The sequence below is a fragment of the Delphinus delphis genome, chromosome 20, assembly GCF_949987515.2.
Source record: "Delphinus delphis chromosome 20, mDelDel1.2, whole genome shotgun sequence".
Lineage (NCBI taxonomy): Eukaryota > Metazoa > Chordata > Mammalia > Artiodactyla > Delphinidae > Delphinus > Delphinus delphis.
The window spans coordinates 31,102,283-31,121,281 of record NC_082702.1 but is presented as its reverse complement, the minus strand read 5'-3'; the positions used below and the strand labels follow the sequence as shown (position 1 = coordinate 31,121,281).

The following is an 18,999-nucleotide window of genomic DNA, read 5'->3' as shown; positions in this document are numbered from 1 at the left end:
TTTCTGACATAATACCTCTAGGTGATTTTTATACACCCTGAATTTAAGAATCACTAGTTTACAGAAAAACATTTGAGGCCCTATTTCATGTCAGGCACTATGCTAGCTGCTTTGCATATATTCTTTCATTCAGTCCTCATAACAACTCAGTGAAGGATATATTGTTTTTAAATAAACTTTTTATTTTGGAATAATTTTATATTTATGGAAAAGTTGCAAAGATAATGGTGATAGTATTCACCTCCCCCAGTTTCAGTGGCTCCTATTGCTATTATTTATATTACTGTGGTTAGTTTGTCAAAATTAAGAAACCAACACTGGTGAATTAGTATCAACTAAACTCTAAATTGTATTCAGATTTCACCAGTTCTTTCATTAACGTCTTTTTCTTTTCTAGGATACTACATTGCATTCAGTTGTTGTGTCTCCTCTGGTCTGTGACAGTTTGTCTTTGTTTTTCATGACCTTGATAGTTTTAAGAAGTACTGGTCAGGTATTTTGCAGAGTGTTCCTCAAATTGGGTGTGTCTGATGTTTCTCTCACGATGAGACTAGGGTTATGGGTTTTTTGAAAGAATACCACAAAGGGGAAGTGTCTTTCTCATCATGTAACATGGGATATATGATATCCATGTGACATCACTTGGTGATGTTAATAAAGTATATGTTTGTAACCCCAACTCAACCGATTAGGAAACAAAATTTTATCAAGCTCAGTGTTCCACAACTGCTAAGTGATGGAATTAGGGTTAAGTTTCATTTCTTTTCTCTGCCATTTTTGTTGCAAGTGACCATTCCAGCTTTATCGTCCCCACATAAAACTCTCCATTTCAGCTTGACTTGTCCTACCCTTATGTTATTTTACACTCCACTCAACTCCCAAGTTTTCCAAGTCTTTCAGTGTTCAGCTCATATCCAATCTGCTCTTTGAAACTCTCCATGACCCCCAACATATTCTTCTTCAATAAAATCTTGAAGCACTTACTGTCTGCCCCTCTAATCTTCCACTTTGCATATATTTTCTTAACCTCTGTCTTTCCAAGCTAAAATGGAATGTTAATGGAGAGAGACCAACCTACATGTGACTCCATGTGCTCCTGAGCTGAATGACCTTGGTATCTCACCAACTGCTATCTTACCCTCTTCAATCTTCCACACTGTAGTCAGAGGAATGCTTCTAAACTGCAAATCTAATTATACCATTACCTTGCTTAAAACTCTTCAACGCCTCCCCACTATTTACAAAATAAAGTCCAAATATCTGATTCTAACATATGAGGCCCTTCATGATCTGACCCTTGGCTACTATTTCACCTTGTCTCTAGCCATCACCCCACTCTCAACTCCACGGTATCCTGCACTTCAGTCATGAAGAACTACTGGCAATTTCTAGGTGGCCTGTGACCTTTCTGAGTCTTATGCCTTTGCATCTGCTCTGTTATCAGTGAGGATGCCACTGCAGAAGACTCTTCAAACTGGCTGATAGAACAAAAACAATTATAACATCATGTAACAGGAAGTTGAAAAGCAGGAACGGTTGTTCAGAACTCAACAATGTCATTAAAGATGCTGGTTCTTTTTATTATCTCTTTGCTTTGCCATCCTCAGAAATTTTAATTTGCCCTCAGATTGGCTCCCCTCACAGTCACAAGATGGTTGTGGTAGTTCTAAGCATCCCTTCCAAGCACAGCAATATCTAGAGAAAAAAATGGGGGCGTATCTCTTCCAGTGTTTCCCTCTTAAGGGAAAGAAGCATTTCCTAAAGCCCTCCTAGCAGATTTCCTTTTATATCTCATTGGCCAGAACTGGTTCATATGCCCAGACCTAGGATAATCAAGCAAGAGTGGACTTACCAAAATTGTTTTAAAACAATCAGCACTTCCTCCTGAAGGTAGCAATAAGGTCACTCTCCCTTGGGTCAAGTAGGGGAGGGGACACCTGAGCAAAATCTCGGCACTTCCAGAAAGAAAGAAGGTAATGAGTGCTGAGTGGGCAGCCAGTAGTGGCCGCCACACTGTTATTGTTTTCTTATCTTCCTTGTCTACTAGATGGACTCCTTCTCATTTTTTAAGATTCACCTCAAATAATAGCTCTTCCAGGAAGCCTTCTCTGATATCACAAAGCAAAATAGACTGCTTCATCCTCTGAGCTCCCATATTACTGGGTTCATACCTCTACTATAGCACTTACTACGTAAGTATAATTCTGCTACCCTCAGAAAAAGTGAAACCTTGGAAAAAGGCACCATGTTCTATAAGGCTTTTGAGTTCAAGCTTGTTGAAAGAAAGAGGAAGGAAGAGAGAGAGGGAGGGAGGAAACAACTTAAATTTCTGAGTTCCAGGCTGTTCATCTGTAAAATAGGGATAATTTTCATTCCTAATAGTTGTTTTAAAGATTAAATGGGATAATATACAGAAAGCACCCAACACAGTTCTTAACACATAGCCTCCCATATATTTTTGGAGAACATGTACTCATCTTGTATTTTTTAAATACCATCCTCCCACCCTTCACACACATTTCCTAACAGAATGCTTTGTATATGTATAGTTGCTCAATAAATGTGTTAATAATTTGCATCAATCTAAAAAAATACAGATTACTGAATAAATTAAACAACCAGCCTAGTTTGCCATGTCCTGATTTCCTTTATTAGATTGGCTTAGAGAACTTTTTAATAACATTTCTTAATTTCTCTATTAACAGAATTCTTAATTGAGGCTTTCCTACAACCATCCAGAACATTAGCTCTGCACTCACTGCTTCAGTGACCTTTCACTAGGCACTCTTTTGCTTTTCCACTCCACTCTCTTCAGTATTCTGGACTTCATTTCAGATCTGTCCTTCTGAGGTATGTCTTCCTCCCCTTCCTAACACTTCTTTGTTGCCCAAAATAGGTGATGTCCCTTCGGAGCAAAAACACTTGGCAAATCAGCTAGCTTTAATAGGTACAGCTTTATACTGGTGTCTGAGAGATTGGGGCATGGATGGATTAAATAAAGGAAGAAGCTCACCACCATCTCTTTCTCTCCATGTACCCCTGCATTCCTCAAAGGAGTTTACAAAACATATAAAAATAGCAATACCATACTCATCAAAAATGCACAAGCTAAAGGATGCTAAGTGAGACTTTGCAGAATGCTGAAGAGTAAAACAGCCAGCTCAGAAGATCATCAGAAAGCATGATGAGGAAACATTTGATTAAAGGGCCCTATGCCCAATCCAGCAAACTGAGACTGGAGCTGTTTATGATCAGCATTTAACAAACACACTTCTCCAAAGAAAACTGGAACATGTAATGTGGCCTGTTTTCTGTAGACTATAATGGATATCTTTAGGATTTCTCTCACCTAGACTAGCTCCTGGTATGATACTGTCAGCTTGGGTTCTGCCTGTACTCAGTTCCTTAGACACCCTGTGAAGTTTTGTGACATTAACCCTGAAAGAAGCATCAGTATATTACCTAAAGTATTCTTCTCATCCATTGGATATTTGCTTTGAAATACTCTTATTTCCCTGCATGTGAAAATTTTCTATTAGATACCATATTTAATCCTCCTTATATCTGGCATATGTGTGAATGAATATATTCGTGTGGATCGATTCTTATCTCCATGGGTATCAAGGCATGAAACATGTTGTTTTATACATGCATATATTCATGTACAAATTTGTATATGTATGTACTTGAAAATGAATGTGTTTTTACCACTTTGCACTTCTGAAACTCATCTTGAGTTGCATTGTCCTAATTTCTTTGAATGAAAGTAGCAAAATTGCAGCCCAAACTAAAATTGCCCAGAGGCCTCAATTTACAGGTAACTAGCCCAATTTAGTACTCAATTAAATCCTATTCTGTTTAATCTATTAGCAACTGTGTCGACCTGCTTGTCAACTACTATCTTCTTATCTTCTATCCTTAACTCAAAAATCATTCTACATTCTCTTCATTTTCTAGAGTTCATGCCAAGTACCCTACCTGTTATTTGGTATTTCATACACATTCTTAGGGTCATAGTTCTCAAAGCTTGATTTGTATGCCTCTGGTTATCTGTCAAAAAGATTCTTTAGGTGTATAAATAGTCCAAAGAGTGAATCACACAAAAATGGTATGGATGTCAGGGGAAGGTGTGAAGAATGAGAAGTATTCTTTAGTGAAAATGGATACTATCATAGAATCATAAGGCAGAAAGAAGAGATCAACATCCCAACGACATTATCACTGTTGGGTCATCCAGCTATTAACATCTCCAGTGTTGGGGAACTGAGAGCCATCCCCAAACATGCTTTCCGATCATGACAACACTCTTGTACATCAAGGTCACATCTGTCTTCCTGTTGTTTCTCCCATTCAAGTATTCATCAAAAGCCCATTAAAGTGGTTAACCTACAGTGGTTAGCCACTGAGCCAGTGACCCCCTTGAGAATCTAATGAAAATGTTGGACCCACTTCAAAAACTGCACATGCAAAAATAATTTTTCTTCCAATTTCAGGGAGCTCACAAGTTCTGTGAAGCCCATCCATCCATGGACTCCCTGGCAAAGAATTCCTCACTACCGTTTTGTCCTGAATAGAGACATAGAGGAGAAATAAGCCATGGTTTCCTCCTTCAAGGAGCTTACTTTTTAATAGCAAATGCTTGTGAAACATTTCATAGCCATGAGGCAATATACGGTAAAGTACTCATCATACATAGAGGGACAGAAAATTCCACTCTTGCTTATATAGCAGGCTGGAAGGCCTTGCAAGTGGCCACCATGCACTCATATTTTATAAGGGAAATAAAAGCCTTCTGCTGTGTTCTCAGAAGCATCACCTGATGGCACAATAACAGGAGAAAAGAGGAGAGTGCTGGTCATGGTCTGGTACATGGCACTCAATAAATGTTTGGTGAATAAGTAAATGATCCAAGAATAAAATGCTCCTTGATCTTCTGAGGAGCAAGTTCAACAGAACAATAAAAATATTTTATTCGCCTCCAAACTTTTTTAGGAATAGCATTTCCATCCACTTCACCACTTAATCCAAAAATGTTAAAGCATCTCTAAAACCAAAACAAACCTCTATGAGACATGTTTTAGATGAGTTAATAAAGGTTAAAAAGATGTATCCAAGGTCACAAAAGCCAAACTACAGATTAGAACCCAATCAAATCTTAGGAAGGGGGCACTGGTACCTCTATTTTAATTTCTTAATAATGATACCTTCTAACAAAGTATTTGGACAGCTTTAAGAAGAAGTGATTAATTTTCTTTGAAATCCAGATGTTAGTCTGCTTTCTTTATGTGAGGGTGACCTTGGAGGTTCAGTAAAGAAACTTCATCAAATAAGGTAACAGGAAGAACCTTTTAGCCGGTTCATAATCACTTCTATTTGTGCTGTTAACACTGCTCTGTAATGAAACACAAAATGTTTTCTTTCAGCTGGAATTGTTGCTCTTTAGTTCTTTATCCGTGTGCTATATATTGTAAGGATTGTTTTGTTTGGTGTAGTTTTTGCTTAAGTAAAAAGATATTACAGAAAGACAAATAAAATTTTGCAAGGGGTCAAAGCAGTTAACAGTCTACAAACTATAAATATTCCCCCTTACAATGTCTTTCCCCAGAAAAATCAAAGATTTTGCATAATGTAAAGAGAGATTTGAAAGTATGAATTCAAGTCCTGGCTCTACCATCCAATAACTGTGTGCCTTTGATCAAATCACCTAGCCAATCTGAACCTCTATTCTGTCACCAGTAAAACCGGGGTAATAAAACCTGCCCTATTACCCTCCATGGTTGAAATGAGGTTTACATGAGATTATGCACATGAAAAGAGCCTTTTAAAAGTCTCTATCAGTGTTAAGACAATATAGTTTCATCCAGAAGAGATGCTACCTGGTGATAGTTGGGTCACTTGCGCAATATCAGAGTTTTAGGGGTCAAATTGTAGTAGTGGGTGTGAGAATTAAGATCACTGCCACGCATACTTCCCTTTTACCTTCTCCTGCACTTCGGCTCGGCTCTACCAGAGTGCTAATCAGCTAAAAAGCATCTGAGTTGCCCCTAATTTCATGAACATTCAAAGATATTTATTTGGGGGAAAGATAAGACGTATATAATGACTTGTTCCAAAGTCTGATAGCAGAGTAAAAACAGTCAGCAACCGAATTCACAGACTCCAGGATTCCCAATTTAATTTGTTATTCAGTAGTCAATTGACAGTTACTAATGCACACTAGAATATAAGTACATCTTTATGATAGTGTTGATAAACAAACTTGATAAAGGGGGAAAACGGTCCTTATTTTTAAAATTAATGTATACAGAGTCCAGTGAGTTCAGAGAAACAGCAATTCAGAAGTGTAATCCTGAACAGATGGCTGCTCTCCACATGCTATCTCTGAAGGGGATTTTTTTTTCAAGGTAAATAGAAACAAATGTTTTGGTGCATTGTGCACCAAAATACAGATCTCACAAAAAGCATTTTCCAGCAAGAAACAATTTTCTTATTAATCATATCTTTAGGACAAAGACAAAAACTGGTGTGAGCTACTTTAAGGCATTCACTGTCATTTCATCATTAAATTACTCTTATTAACAGACAATATGTTCAGTTACTTTTAAGATATTCAAGTTATTTTAAATCTGCCCATTCTATCTCCTCATTCCTACCCCACCCTCCCTTGGTTCCTAACAACACTAAGCCACAAAAGTAGTTTGTCTCTCTTTAAAATGTTCCTTTTATAACCAATGAAGTATAAATATACTTTAAGAAATATGTTAAGAATATGTTTTAAGAAAACAATACATATTATTGTTTCATTAACTTATTTATTCAACAAACGTAGTTCAGGGATCTACACAAAGGGTAAAAGATACAAATCCCAATTCTGTCACTGACTATACAACATTAAAGACCCCTCATAACTTCTCCTAGCCTCAGTTCCACCATCAATAATAATAATACCAGACTTGCTCACTTGACAAGCCTGTGTATGAAAATGCTCATCCGTTCATTCATTCATTCTTTCATTCAACAGATATTCATTGAGCCCCTACTCTTTGCTGAGCACTGGCATGGTGCTACAGATATGGTAGTAAACCAAACAGACATGGCCCAGCCTCACGAGCTTAATCTATAACTATTCACAGAAGGAAATTAAAGTGAAAGGTCTTATTTGAACAGGAAAGTGAGAGGAAGATATCCTAACTTTGGAGCCATTAGACTCTAGCCTCTTTTTGCCCAGAGCTACAGGTGAGGCTCCAGAGAAATGGTGTGGATTACAAGAGAAAAACTTTATCAAATATGCAAAAAGGGACCATCTCATAACTGCTTCATTTCTATATTGGCACAAAATATGAGTTAAAATACAATCCAAAATGTTTCTTCCTTTAGGTGTGTTTTTTTCCCCCAATAACTGCTCATAGTGGCTTTTTTTTTTTGAAGGTAGGTGTCATAACTTTAAATACAAATGCATAAACAAAAATAGCATTCTAAACAACACAGGACAGCGTGACTTCTTTTCTAGTCCAGAATTTCCCAAAATGTGGTATGCAGACCACTGCAAGACATGAAATCATTCTAGGTAGTACACAGATAAAATTTTCTTAATGATTATGTGTCTACTTTAATTTATATCAGAAAAGACATAGCACATCAAAACCATGATTTCACTGATATTTGGGCTTAATATGAGGTTAAGAGCCCCCATGAATCATAGGAGCAGGGCTCAGGTGGGCCCATGAATGTTTCCAATCTTCCATCATAACTTTAGAGACACAGGAAGAAGTACAAGTGAATTGAATTTCGCATCCTGAATGTCCACATGTATTGCAGCAATCTTATCTGACATAGGCCATACTATTACTGAAAACAGTAGCTCCAGAAATGGTCTTGGGGAAGTCTTCACTGACTCAGCTTGCATCACTTGCCTCTTTAAAGTGAACATTGTGGCCACTGGGATGAGAATCTCAAATTGGCCAGGCCTAAGCTTTGTTGCCCCCTCTGGAACCTGGGGCTGGAGCAAATCTACCTAAACTGTATGAATTAACAATGGAAGAGATGTGGTTCCACAAAAGAAAACTGAGGGAGTGTTCCTTGTACGTATAATGAGGATAGTAAGTCTTACATTAGAGGATTGTGGTGAGGATTAAATGACCCTGACTGACCCAGTGAAAGGCTCAAAGCAAGTGCTCACCAAATGGTGGTACTCTACTAGTGGTAGTAATAATTGCTATTATTATTTGTTAACATGATGGTTGTTGTTGTTGTTGTTATAGCAGTGGTTTTCTAAAACAGTTTTAGGGTCACATTTTTAACTTAATTATTTTATCAACCTAGAAATGAAGGATAATTATTTGAATATAACCTTTGGAGAGTCATTAAGCCAAGGTAGCAATTCCTTCGATTATATCCTTAATTTGTTTATCATTCATGCATAATCCAGGCACTCAATTACCACAATAAAATTTTCAGTGTCTCACCAAATAGGTTTTTGATTTATTCTTAAGTGACACAGTTTTATCACAACATAATTTAATCTAAATAATTATGCAACAATAGTGTTAGTATTTATAGTAATGCTATATTTACAATAAATTGCAATGTATTTTTCATAGAACCCATATGATCTTGTGGGTTAATTTACTGTTTAGAGTTTCAAAATTAAAAGTAGTGATTATAATAATAAACGTATCAGCAAGAACTTACTAATGTTGCTAGAATCTTTACTTGTTAAAAAGCACATTATGTGGTTAGGAACAAGAGTTAAAACAAACGTAAAGATTAAAAAAATAACAAAGCTGGTTAGCCCTCTGTGGACCAAGGATAGCACTGTATACACCCTTTAAGTAACCCAATTAATTGAGGATTTATGATAGACATGAATGCAAAAGTTAACCAAAATATTTCTAGTAAAACAATATATGAGTAAAACATATTTGTTTCATAATTTTATGAGTAAAGATTATTATCTGTTAAGATTATCATGAAAAAATACACATAACAAATACAAAGCACTGAAGGAAATGAAGCATTGAAAAATTGAACTTTTAAAATATACATACAGTGTATTTCTTTTACATTCATTACCTCAAACCTTGACAAATTTCAGGAGAAATGAGACAACGGTGGGTGAAATATTATCTAAATACTATAAATTTTAAATATTCTAGAAGTCATAGGAGGAGTTTTAACACCCTGAAATTACAAGTGGTAATTGCTGCTGAATTTTTTAAATGTTAAAGTGATTGCCAAAGGAAACAAAGAATAAGCTCACCTTAAAGTTAAATCCTATCCAGAGTGTCAAAAAAATTAAATGATGTATAACCAAAGGTGGCCAGTGTACTACCTTTATATAGTGAAGGCAGCTATAAAGTCCCCCAGAGGGCAAAGCCATTTCTGTTTGTGGCTTTTTTATGTTCTAGTGCTTCCTCACTAGAATCAGTTTTTTAGGAATACCAAATACCAAAGTGTACATCTATACTACATACTTATTAGAAATATAAATGCATGTGGCTTTCTACCAGAAACCTCAACTGAATTAAGAGAAGCACTGGGGTTTTGCTTTTAGTAAAGAATTATGAGTTCTTTTTTCTTTAGAATGTTTGCATCTATGTTCATGAGGAATATTGGTCTGTAATTTTCTTTTATTGTAATGTCTGTCTGGTTCTGGTATCAGGGTGATGCTGGCCTTATAGAATAAGTTGGGAAGTGTTCGCTTCTCTTCAATTTTCTAGAAGTGTCTGTGAGAATTGGTATTTTTTTCTTCTTAAATTTTAGCAGAATTCCCAAGTGAAGCTATTTGGGCCTGTCATTTTTTCACGGGAATATTTTAAAATACAAATTTAATTTCTTTAACAGATAGGATTATTCAGGTTATCTGTTTCTTCTTGAGTAAGCTTTGATAGTTTGTGTCTTTCAAAATGAATTTGCTTATTTCATCTAAGTTGTTGAATTTATTAGTATCTAAGTTGTTCATAATAGTCCCTCATTATTCTTATTAATACCAGCATAATCTGTAGTGATGCCACTTCTCTCATTCTTGGTATTAGTAATTTGTGTCCTATATCTCTTTTTCCTTATCAGTCTGCCTAGAGGTTTATCAATTATATTGATCTTCTCAAATAACCAACTTTTGGTTTCATTTATTTTTCTCTATTTTTCTGTTCTATATTTCATTGATCTTTGTTCTAATCTTTACTATTTCCTTTCTTCTGTATACTTTGGATTTAATTTTCTCTTCTAGTTTCTTAAGGTGGAAGGTTAGGTTACTGATTTGAAACTTTTCTTCTTTTCTCACTTAGGTATTTAGCACTATAAATTTCCCTTAAGTACTGCCCTAGCAGCATCCTATGTGTTACATTTTCATTTTAATTCAGTTCAAAATATTTCCTAAATTCCCTTCTGACTTCTTCTGACCCATAGTGAGTTAGAAGTGTATTATTTAGCTTCCATATATTTGAGGATTTTTCTAGACATCTTTCTATTACTGATTTCTAATTTGATATCACTGTGGATAAAGAACATACTTTACATGGTCTGAATCTTTTTAAATGAATGAAAAAATGTTTTTTGGCCTAGAATATGTGCTTGAAAAGAATCTGCATTCTGCACTTGGGGCATGAAGTGTTCTATAAATGTCATTTAGGTCAGGCTGGTTGACAGTGGTTTTAAAGTCATTTATACTTTTATTGATATTCTACCTACTTATGAGTCACTGAGAAAGGAGTGTTGAAAATTCCAACTATAGTTCTGGATTTCTCCTTTTATTTATGTCAGTTTTTTTCATATATTTTTAAGGTTGTATTTTGATGTGCATAACATTTTTGAATTTTTTTTCTGGATGAATTATCCCTTCATCACTATGAAATGATATTTTTTTCTCCCTGGTAATATTTTTTGCTCTGAAATCTACTTTGATATTAGTTAGTCCCTCTAGTTTACTCTTGATTATTGTTATCTTTTTCCATCCTTTTACTCTTTTTTGTCTATAAATTTATTAGGCATAATTTATTACAGTAGAAGATCTGGACAAAGTAAAAATAGTTAAATTTTTTATTTGCCCTGATCTAGCAGCTTTTATTTCTCTTAAAATTCCCAAAATGTTCTTTCTCAAATCCCGTATCTTGATTGGTCACTTTAAAAATAGAGAGCCAAGAACGTGAGTCTACTTTTTAAGAATCTCAATCACATTTATGGAAAATTTACTTAGTGCACATTTCTTTTCTCATTTCCATTTGGATCAATGTGATGGCTTTACTGGCAGGACTGACACTGACCTCTTACCTGATGGTACCCTATTTCTCTACCTCACTTGCCTCAAATTAAGAGGATCTGTAATCACAAATAAGAACCCAACATCCAAGATGAGAAGTAGAAACACGAGTAAGTGGCATTGACTCATCGTTCTACTGTCCTCTTCACTAGCCCCTTACTGCTCTTCTCTACCTCCCCCAACCACCCTACAAATATGAACTCTGATTTATTGTAGAATATAGTAGATTTTCATCGTATTCGTGAAATTTCTCAACTGCACAAATTTTGATGAAAATTAATGCATAAGTGCCCAAACTGTTATATGGTTTTAAATAAACAATCCTACTGGTGGATCTAGATATAGTTTTAATTTTTGTAGAATAGAATATAAACCACTGACCAAGAAAGGTTCTAGAAAAGGATTTTCGCACAGTATTCTGGAGAGTCTTGCACTTCCACTCAATCAGAAAGGCAGTGAAATACAGAAAAAGCACTGGATTGGGAGTCAGTTCTGTCCTCAGTTTTAAACTCAGTCTCCTCATCTGTCACAGGGAAACCTGCAGGCATCAATTGTGACTTACCACATTATTTTTACCTCAAGTCCTTTCTATCTGCTTCAGATTTTTTGTTTCCTCACTGCATTACCTAAAGACACAATTTATACTATGAAGGTGCCTGATGCACTTCTGATTTTACTACTGGACAGAGGAAGGACAGGAGCACAGTGATGTAAAAGTCAAGTTAAGAGGCTATAAGCCCAGCTCTCCTCTATCCTGGCACTGGCAGCTATGGAGGAAGTGAGGTAACTGATCAGAGAATAAGGGGCCTCTACCAGATCTGAGAGAGGGTGTGTATCAGTCCTACTGTAGTTGGGCAAAAGTAGTGAGGCACATGGCCCAAAAGTCGCTTATATTAGTGTCCACTTGTTAGTTTGGATTTTTTCAATTTTTCTCTTTCAATTTTTATCCGTTCAGCAACCAGTAAGTTCCTAATATGCACGAAAGAGATGTTCAATAAATGTTAGATGAAGGAAAAATACTCAGAAATTCAGAAGTCACTCCAGCGCTCTAGAAAACACATAAGCCTTCACGTTCTCCCCTCCACCGTTCTTGGCCCCTCTGTTCACATTGCAGGTCACTCAGTGCTCATGTGAATAAGTCCGTAAGCACAGCATGACATGGCTGTGCCTAATGCAAATGTCCATTTCACTAACAGGTTGTCTTGAAAGCAGGTACTAGTCTTCAGCCCGAAACCACCTCAGTGGGTCTTCAGTTTCATCTGAGGATACGCCACAGTGATGATGCCTGCTATAGAGGACACGAGACCTCCAAGGCCTATGATGCCAGGATTGGACTTATAGATCCCCAGCTGGTCCAAAGGGTTCAAGATATCACAGAAGTTCTTCACTGTGTCCAGGAGCAAGGGAAGATGTTTCTTCAGAGATCGGAATAAGAGAAGAAGAAAGAACTGGAGCCATTCTGTTTCCTCATTAGCCATGCTATACCCAAGACGATCCTGGGATGGTGATTTCTCCCTCTTTGCCCTGTCGTGTGCAACCTGTTCCATCTGCAGGGAGATTTCATACAGATCCCTGACCAGGCTCAGCAGAAGAGAATAGTAGTAATGGCGTGCAGCCCACGTTCACCATTTCTCTTTGTTAATGCCAGAGGCAAGCCCTGCACTCCTCACGAAGATGATGGGGTCACAGATGAAATAAATCACAAGGTTCAGGCTGGCTAATGTTAGGCATACGCGGGGCACCAGGTCAGTGGCATGAATGCTCTGCTGAGTCGCCTGTACAGCATGTACCACATTGCCTAGTCTGAACCATTTACGGCCAGAGCTCACACTGGACTCCAGTTTCTTGAGCTTCATAACAGCCTCCTCTTTGTCAGCTTTAGGCTCTAACAAATATCTAAGCAACATGCATGTGTACTTAGTGGCTCTGAAGAGTTGGTCCTGGCCCTGGGTCTGGTTGGTGAAGCTGATAAAGGCGTCCATAGCACCCAGCCCAAGGACAAGAGTTGCACTGGGCTCTGTTGCGAGTCCTCAGGGGCGGCCTACAGGTCCCCGCAGGAGGGTTGGTCTCTGCCCACCTGAGGGGTTGAGTCTCCCCGCCCCTATGGGGGCGGGTGCCCATCCTTTTACTTTTAAACCTAATTGTGTCTTTATATTTCATTTGTATTTCTTGTAAACAGCATATATACTTTGGTCACAGTTTTTTAATCTGATCTGACCATCACTGCCTTTTAATTGGGGCGTTTATAGACTATTTTCATTTTAATGACTGACGTGGTTAAGTTTAAGTCTATCATCTTGCCATTTCTTTTCTTTTTTTTTTTAAGTTAAACAACAGACTTTATTTGGGTTTCACCAGTTTTTCCACGAATGTCCTTTTTTCCAAGATCCAGTCCACTATCACCTTGCATTTAGTTGTCATGACCCCTTAGTCTCCTCCAATCTGTCTTTCTGTGTTTCACAGTCTTTCCTTATTTCCCATGGCTCTGACACTTTTGAAGGTCACTGATCAGGTGTTTTGTAGAATGCCCCTCAATTTGGGTTGGTTGATGTTTTTCATGATTAGATTGGGATTATGGATCTTGAGGAAGTCTACCACAAAAGTGAAGTGCTCTTCCCATGACATCATGTTAGAGGTGCATTGTGTCATCATGACTCACTGCTGATGTAAATCTTGATCATTTGGTTGAGGTGGTGTCTGCCATGTTTCTCCACTGCAAAGTTACTTTTTTTTTTCCCTTTTCATACCCTCTTGGGTAGAAGCGAATCACAAAGTCTAGCTCACACTTAAGGGGAGGAGAATTGAGCTTCACTTTCTGGAGAAAGGAACACTGAAAAATTTTTGGACATACATTAAAACCACCACAGTAATTAATGAATGCTATTTATTTTCTATTTGCGGTACGTGGGCCTCTCACAGCTGTGGCGTCCCCCATTGCGGAGCACAGGCTCCGGACGCACAGGCTCAGTGGCCATGGCTCACGGGCCCAGCCACTCTGCAGCATGCGGGATCCTCCCAGACCGGGGCACGAACCCGCGTCCCCTGGGTTGAGAGTCGGCAGGCGGACTCTCAACCACTGCGCCACCAGGGAAGCCCTCAGCCTATTTTTGTACTGAATATTTTTTATTACTCCATTTTATCTCCTTTGTTGGCTTACTAGCTAAACTCTTGTTTTACTAGTAGTTGCTTTAGTGTTTATAGTATACATCTTTAATTACAGAGTACTTTCCAGTGATATCAGTTTACATAAAAGAGCCTTAAATTGTACACTTCCATTTCTTTGCTCCTACCTTTTTTGTCATGTATTTTACTTATAACTATGCTATAAACCCCACAACACATTGTTAGACAGTCAGTTCTTTTAGAGATTTACATAATAAGAAAAAATCTTATATATTTACCCATGTAATTACTATTTCTGGTGTTCTTTACTTCTTTGTGTAGATCCATATTTCCACTTGGTGCCATTTTCCCTCTGCTTGAATGACTTCCTTTAGACTTTCTTTCTAGTAGTGTAGGTTTACTGGTGATAAATACTTCCAGCTTTTGTATTTCTGAAAAAGTTATTATTTTGCCTCTGTTTTTTAAAGAGATTTTTTTCTGGGTAGCAAATTCTATGTTGGCAGTATTTTTATTTTAGTACTATCTTATCACTCTCATCCTTACTTTTTTAGGCCGCACCACACAGCTTGCGGGATTTTAGTTCCCCGACGAGGGACTGAACCCAGGCCCTCGGCAGTGAAAGCATGGAGTCCTAACCACTGGACAGCCAGATAATTCTGTCTTACACTTCCTTGATGGTGTCCTTTGAAGCATGAAAGATTCAACTTACCTAGTTTCCTTTTGTTGCTTGTACTTCTGGTGTTGTATTTAAGAAACCATTGCCTCAGTATCACAAAGATTTACTCCTATGGTTTCTTTTAAGAGTTTTATCATTTTAGCTCTGACATTTAGGTCTATGACCAATTTTGAGATAATTTCTGTGTGGGTATGGGGTAGAGATCCAATTTTATTCTTTCAAGTGTGAGTATCTAGAGTGTTCTTTCTCTATTAGATTATCTTGGCATCCTTGTCAAAAATCAGTTGACCTTAAATGTAAGGGTTTACTTCTAGACTCTTAACCCTATTCCATTAATCTATATGTCTGTCCTTGTACCAATATTACACTGTCTTCATTACCATAGCTTTCTAGTAAGTTTTAAAGCCAAGATGTGTAGTCCTCCAACTTTCTTATTCTTGTTCAGAATTATTTTAGCTATTCTGGGTCCCTTGCATTTCCATACGAATTTTAGGATCAGCTTGACAATTTCTTCAAAAGAAGCCAACTGAGACTTTGATAGGCATTATATTGAACTTGTAGATCAATTTGGGGAGTATTTCCATCTTAATAATATTGTATTCCAACCCAGGAACATGGGATGTCTTCTCATTTATTTGGATCTTCAATTTTTTTCAACAAAACTTCGTAGTTTTCAATGAAAAAGTCTTGCACTTCTTTTTTAAAAATTTATTCTTAACTATTTTATTGTTTTTGATGTTATTGTAAATTTGTTTCCTTAATTTCATTTTCAGATTGTTTATTGCTTGTGCATTGAAGTACAACTGACTTGCATATTGTCACTTGCAGTGGTTAGGAATCTGCCTGCCAATGCAGGGGACACGGATTTGAGCCCTGGCCCGGAAAGATCCCACATGCCGTGGAGAAACTAAGCCTGTGCGCCACAACTACTGAGCCTGAGCTCTAGAGCCCACAAGCCACAACTACTGAGCCCATGTGCCACAGCTACTGAAGCCTATGCGCCTAGAGCCCGTGCGCCGCAAGAGAAGCCACGACAATGAGAAGCCTGCGCACCACAATGAAGAGTAGCCCCCGTGCACCACAACTAGAGAAAGCCCGCGCACAGCAACGAAGACCGAACACAGCCAAAAGAAAGAAAAAAAAAATTGCAGGATTTCATTTATATCCTGCAACCTTGCTAGGTCTTGTCAACTACAAATAGAAATAATTTTACTTCTTTCTTTCTTTCCAATCTGGATGCCTTTTATTTCTTTTTCTTGCCTAATTACCCTGGCCAGTATCTCCAGTAAAATGATAAATAGCAGTAGTGACAGCTGACATCCTTACCTCATTTTTGATCTTAGGAAGAAAGCATTCAGTCTTTCACCATTAAATATGGTGCTATTTATCTGTGGGATTTTCATGGATGCCCTTTATTTATCAGACTGAAGACGTTCTCTTCTATTCCTACTTTTTTCTCTGTTTTTACCATGAAGGACTGCTGGATTTTGTCAAATGCCTTTTCTGCATCAACTGAGATGATCATGTGTTTTTGTGCTTCATTCTATTAAGATGGTGTATTACATTGATTTTCAGATATTAAACCAAATTTGGATATATTCCCAGGATAAACACTGCTTTCTCATGAGGTACCCCTTTATTCCATGACTGGATTCAGTTTGCTAGTATTTATAAAGGATTTTTATGTCTATATTCACAGGGGATACTGATCTGAAAATTTACTTTCTTACAATATCTTTGGTTTGGTATCAGAATAATACTAGTGTTACAGATTAAGTTCTTCTATTTTTTGAAATCGTTTGTAAAAGACTGGAATTGATTCTTTAAATGTTAGGTAGAATTTACCAGTGAAGCTGTTTGGGTCTGGGATTTGTGGGAAATTTTAAATTACTAATCCAATCTCTTTACTTGTTATAGGTCTATTCAGATTTTTTACTTCTTCTTGAATCACTTTCAGTTTGTCCATTTCATTTAAGTTATCTAATTAGTTGACATACAATTATTCATAGTACTCCTTTGTAATCTTTTTTTTCTCTAAGGTTAATGGTAATATTCCCTCTTTAACTTCTGATTTTAGTAATTTGAGGCTTCTCTCTATTTTTCTTTATCAGTCTACTAAAGGTTTGTATTTTATTGATCTTTTCAAAGAACAAAATCTTGGTTTCATTGATTTTCTCTATTGTTTTTCTATTCTCTATTTCATTTATTTCCACTTTTATCTTATTATTTACTCCTCTGCTAGCTTTGAGTTTAGTTTGCTCTTCTCTTATGATGGAAAATTAGAATATTGATTTTAGATTTTCTACTTTTATAATATAGGCACTTACAGCCATAACTTTCCCTCTAAGCATGACTTTAGCTGACCCTTAAGTGTTGGCATGTTGTGCTTTCACATTCATTTATTTCATAATATGTTCTAATATCCCTTGTCATTTCTTCTTTGGCCCATTCATTATTTAGGAATGTGTTATTTATTTTCCACACATTTGTGAATTTCCCAAATTTCCTCCTGGTATTAATTTCTAATTTAATTCCATTGTGGTTGGAAATGCTCTTTGTTGATTTCAACCCTTTTAAGTTTATTGAGGCTTGTTTTGTGGCCTATCATTGGTCTAGCCTGGAGAATATTCAATGTCGGCTTGAGAAGAACATGTATTCTGCTGTTTTGGGGGTGGAGTATTCTACAGATGCCTGTTAGGCCTGATTGATTTATATGTTGTTCAAGTCTTCTATTTCCTTGTTGATCTTCTGCCTAGTTATTCATTCATTCTTTTTTTTTTTTTTTTTGAGGTACGCGGGCCTCTCACTGTTGTGGCCTCTCCCGTTGCGGAGCACAGGCTCCGGACGCGCAGGCTCAGCGGCCATGGCTCATGGGCCCAGCCGCTCCACGGCATGTGGGATCTTCCTGGACCGGGACATGAACCTGTGTCCCCTGCATCGGCAGGCGGACTCTCAACGACTGCACCACCAGGGAAGCCCTATTCATTCATTATTGAGAACGGGATATTGAAGTCTCCAGTTATTACTGCTGAATCATCTATTTCTCCATTCAATTCTGTTTTGTATATTTCATGTATTTTCAGGCTTTGTTGTTAGGTGCATATATGTTTATAATTGTTATATATCTAAATGTTATAAATTATTATATCTTCCTGATATCTTCCTTTTATCATCATAAAATATCCCTCTTTGTCTCTAGTAACCCTTTTGTCTTAAAGTCTATTTTGTCTGATATTAGTATAACCACTACAGCTCTTTTTTAGTTACTATTTTCTTGGTGTATCTTTTATCCATCCTCTTACTTTCAATGTATTTGTGTCTTTGAATCTAAAGTGTGTCTCTTGTAAACAGCATATAATTGAATCATACCTCTGCCTTTCACTTGGAGCATTTAATCCATTTACATTTAATGTAATTGCTGTAAGGTATCATTTATGTCTGACTCATTTTTATAAATTCTTTTTTCTCTGTGTTTCATTTTTGATAGCTTGTATTTTGTGCAGTCAAGTTCATGAATCTTTTCTTCTTTAACATTTAATATGCTGTTAGTGTATTTTTTATTTAAGACATAATTTTCACCTCTAGACATTTAATTTGTGCCTTTTAAAAAACATATTCTGGGCTTCCCTGGTGGGGCAGTGGTTGAGAGTCCACCTGCCAATGCAGGGGACATGGGTTGGTGCCTGGTCCGGGAAGATCCCACATGCCGCGGAGCGGCTAGGCCCGTGAGCCATGGCCGCTGAGCCTGCGTGTCTGCAGCCTGCGCGTCCGGAGCCTGTGCTCCACAACGGGAGAAGCCACAACAGTGAGAGGCCCGTGTACCACAAAAAACAAACAAATAAAACCATATTCTAAGTATCTACCTATAGATAGGATGCAATTATAATAATTTTTAATGCCCTTCTTTACTAATTCTAATATCTGTGTCAGTTCTAACTTGGTT

At 37.2% G+C, this 18,999-nt stretch overlaps 1 protein-coding gene and 1 pseudogene across 1 annotated transcript in view; both read right to left on the bottom strand.

The window, feature by feature from the left end:
* Window positions 1–18,999, bottom strand: part of CES5A (carboxylesterase 5A) — a 272,408-nt gene that overhangs the window by 242,490 nt on the left and 10,919 nt on the right. The gene's annotated exons all lie outside the window — the stretch shown is intronic.
* Window positions 12,036–13,277, bottom strand: LOC132416682 (peroxisomal membrane protein 11A pseudogene; annotated as a pseudogene).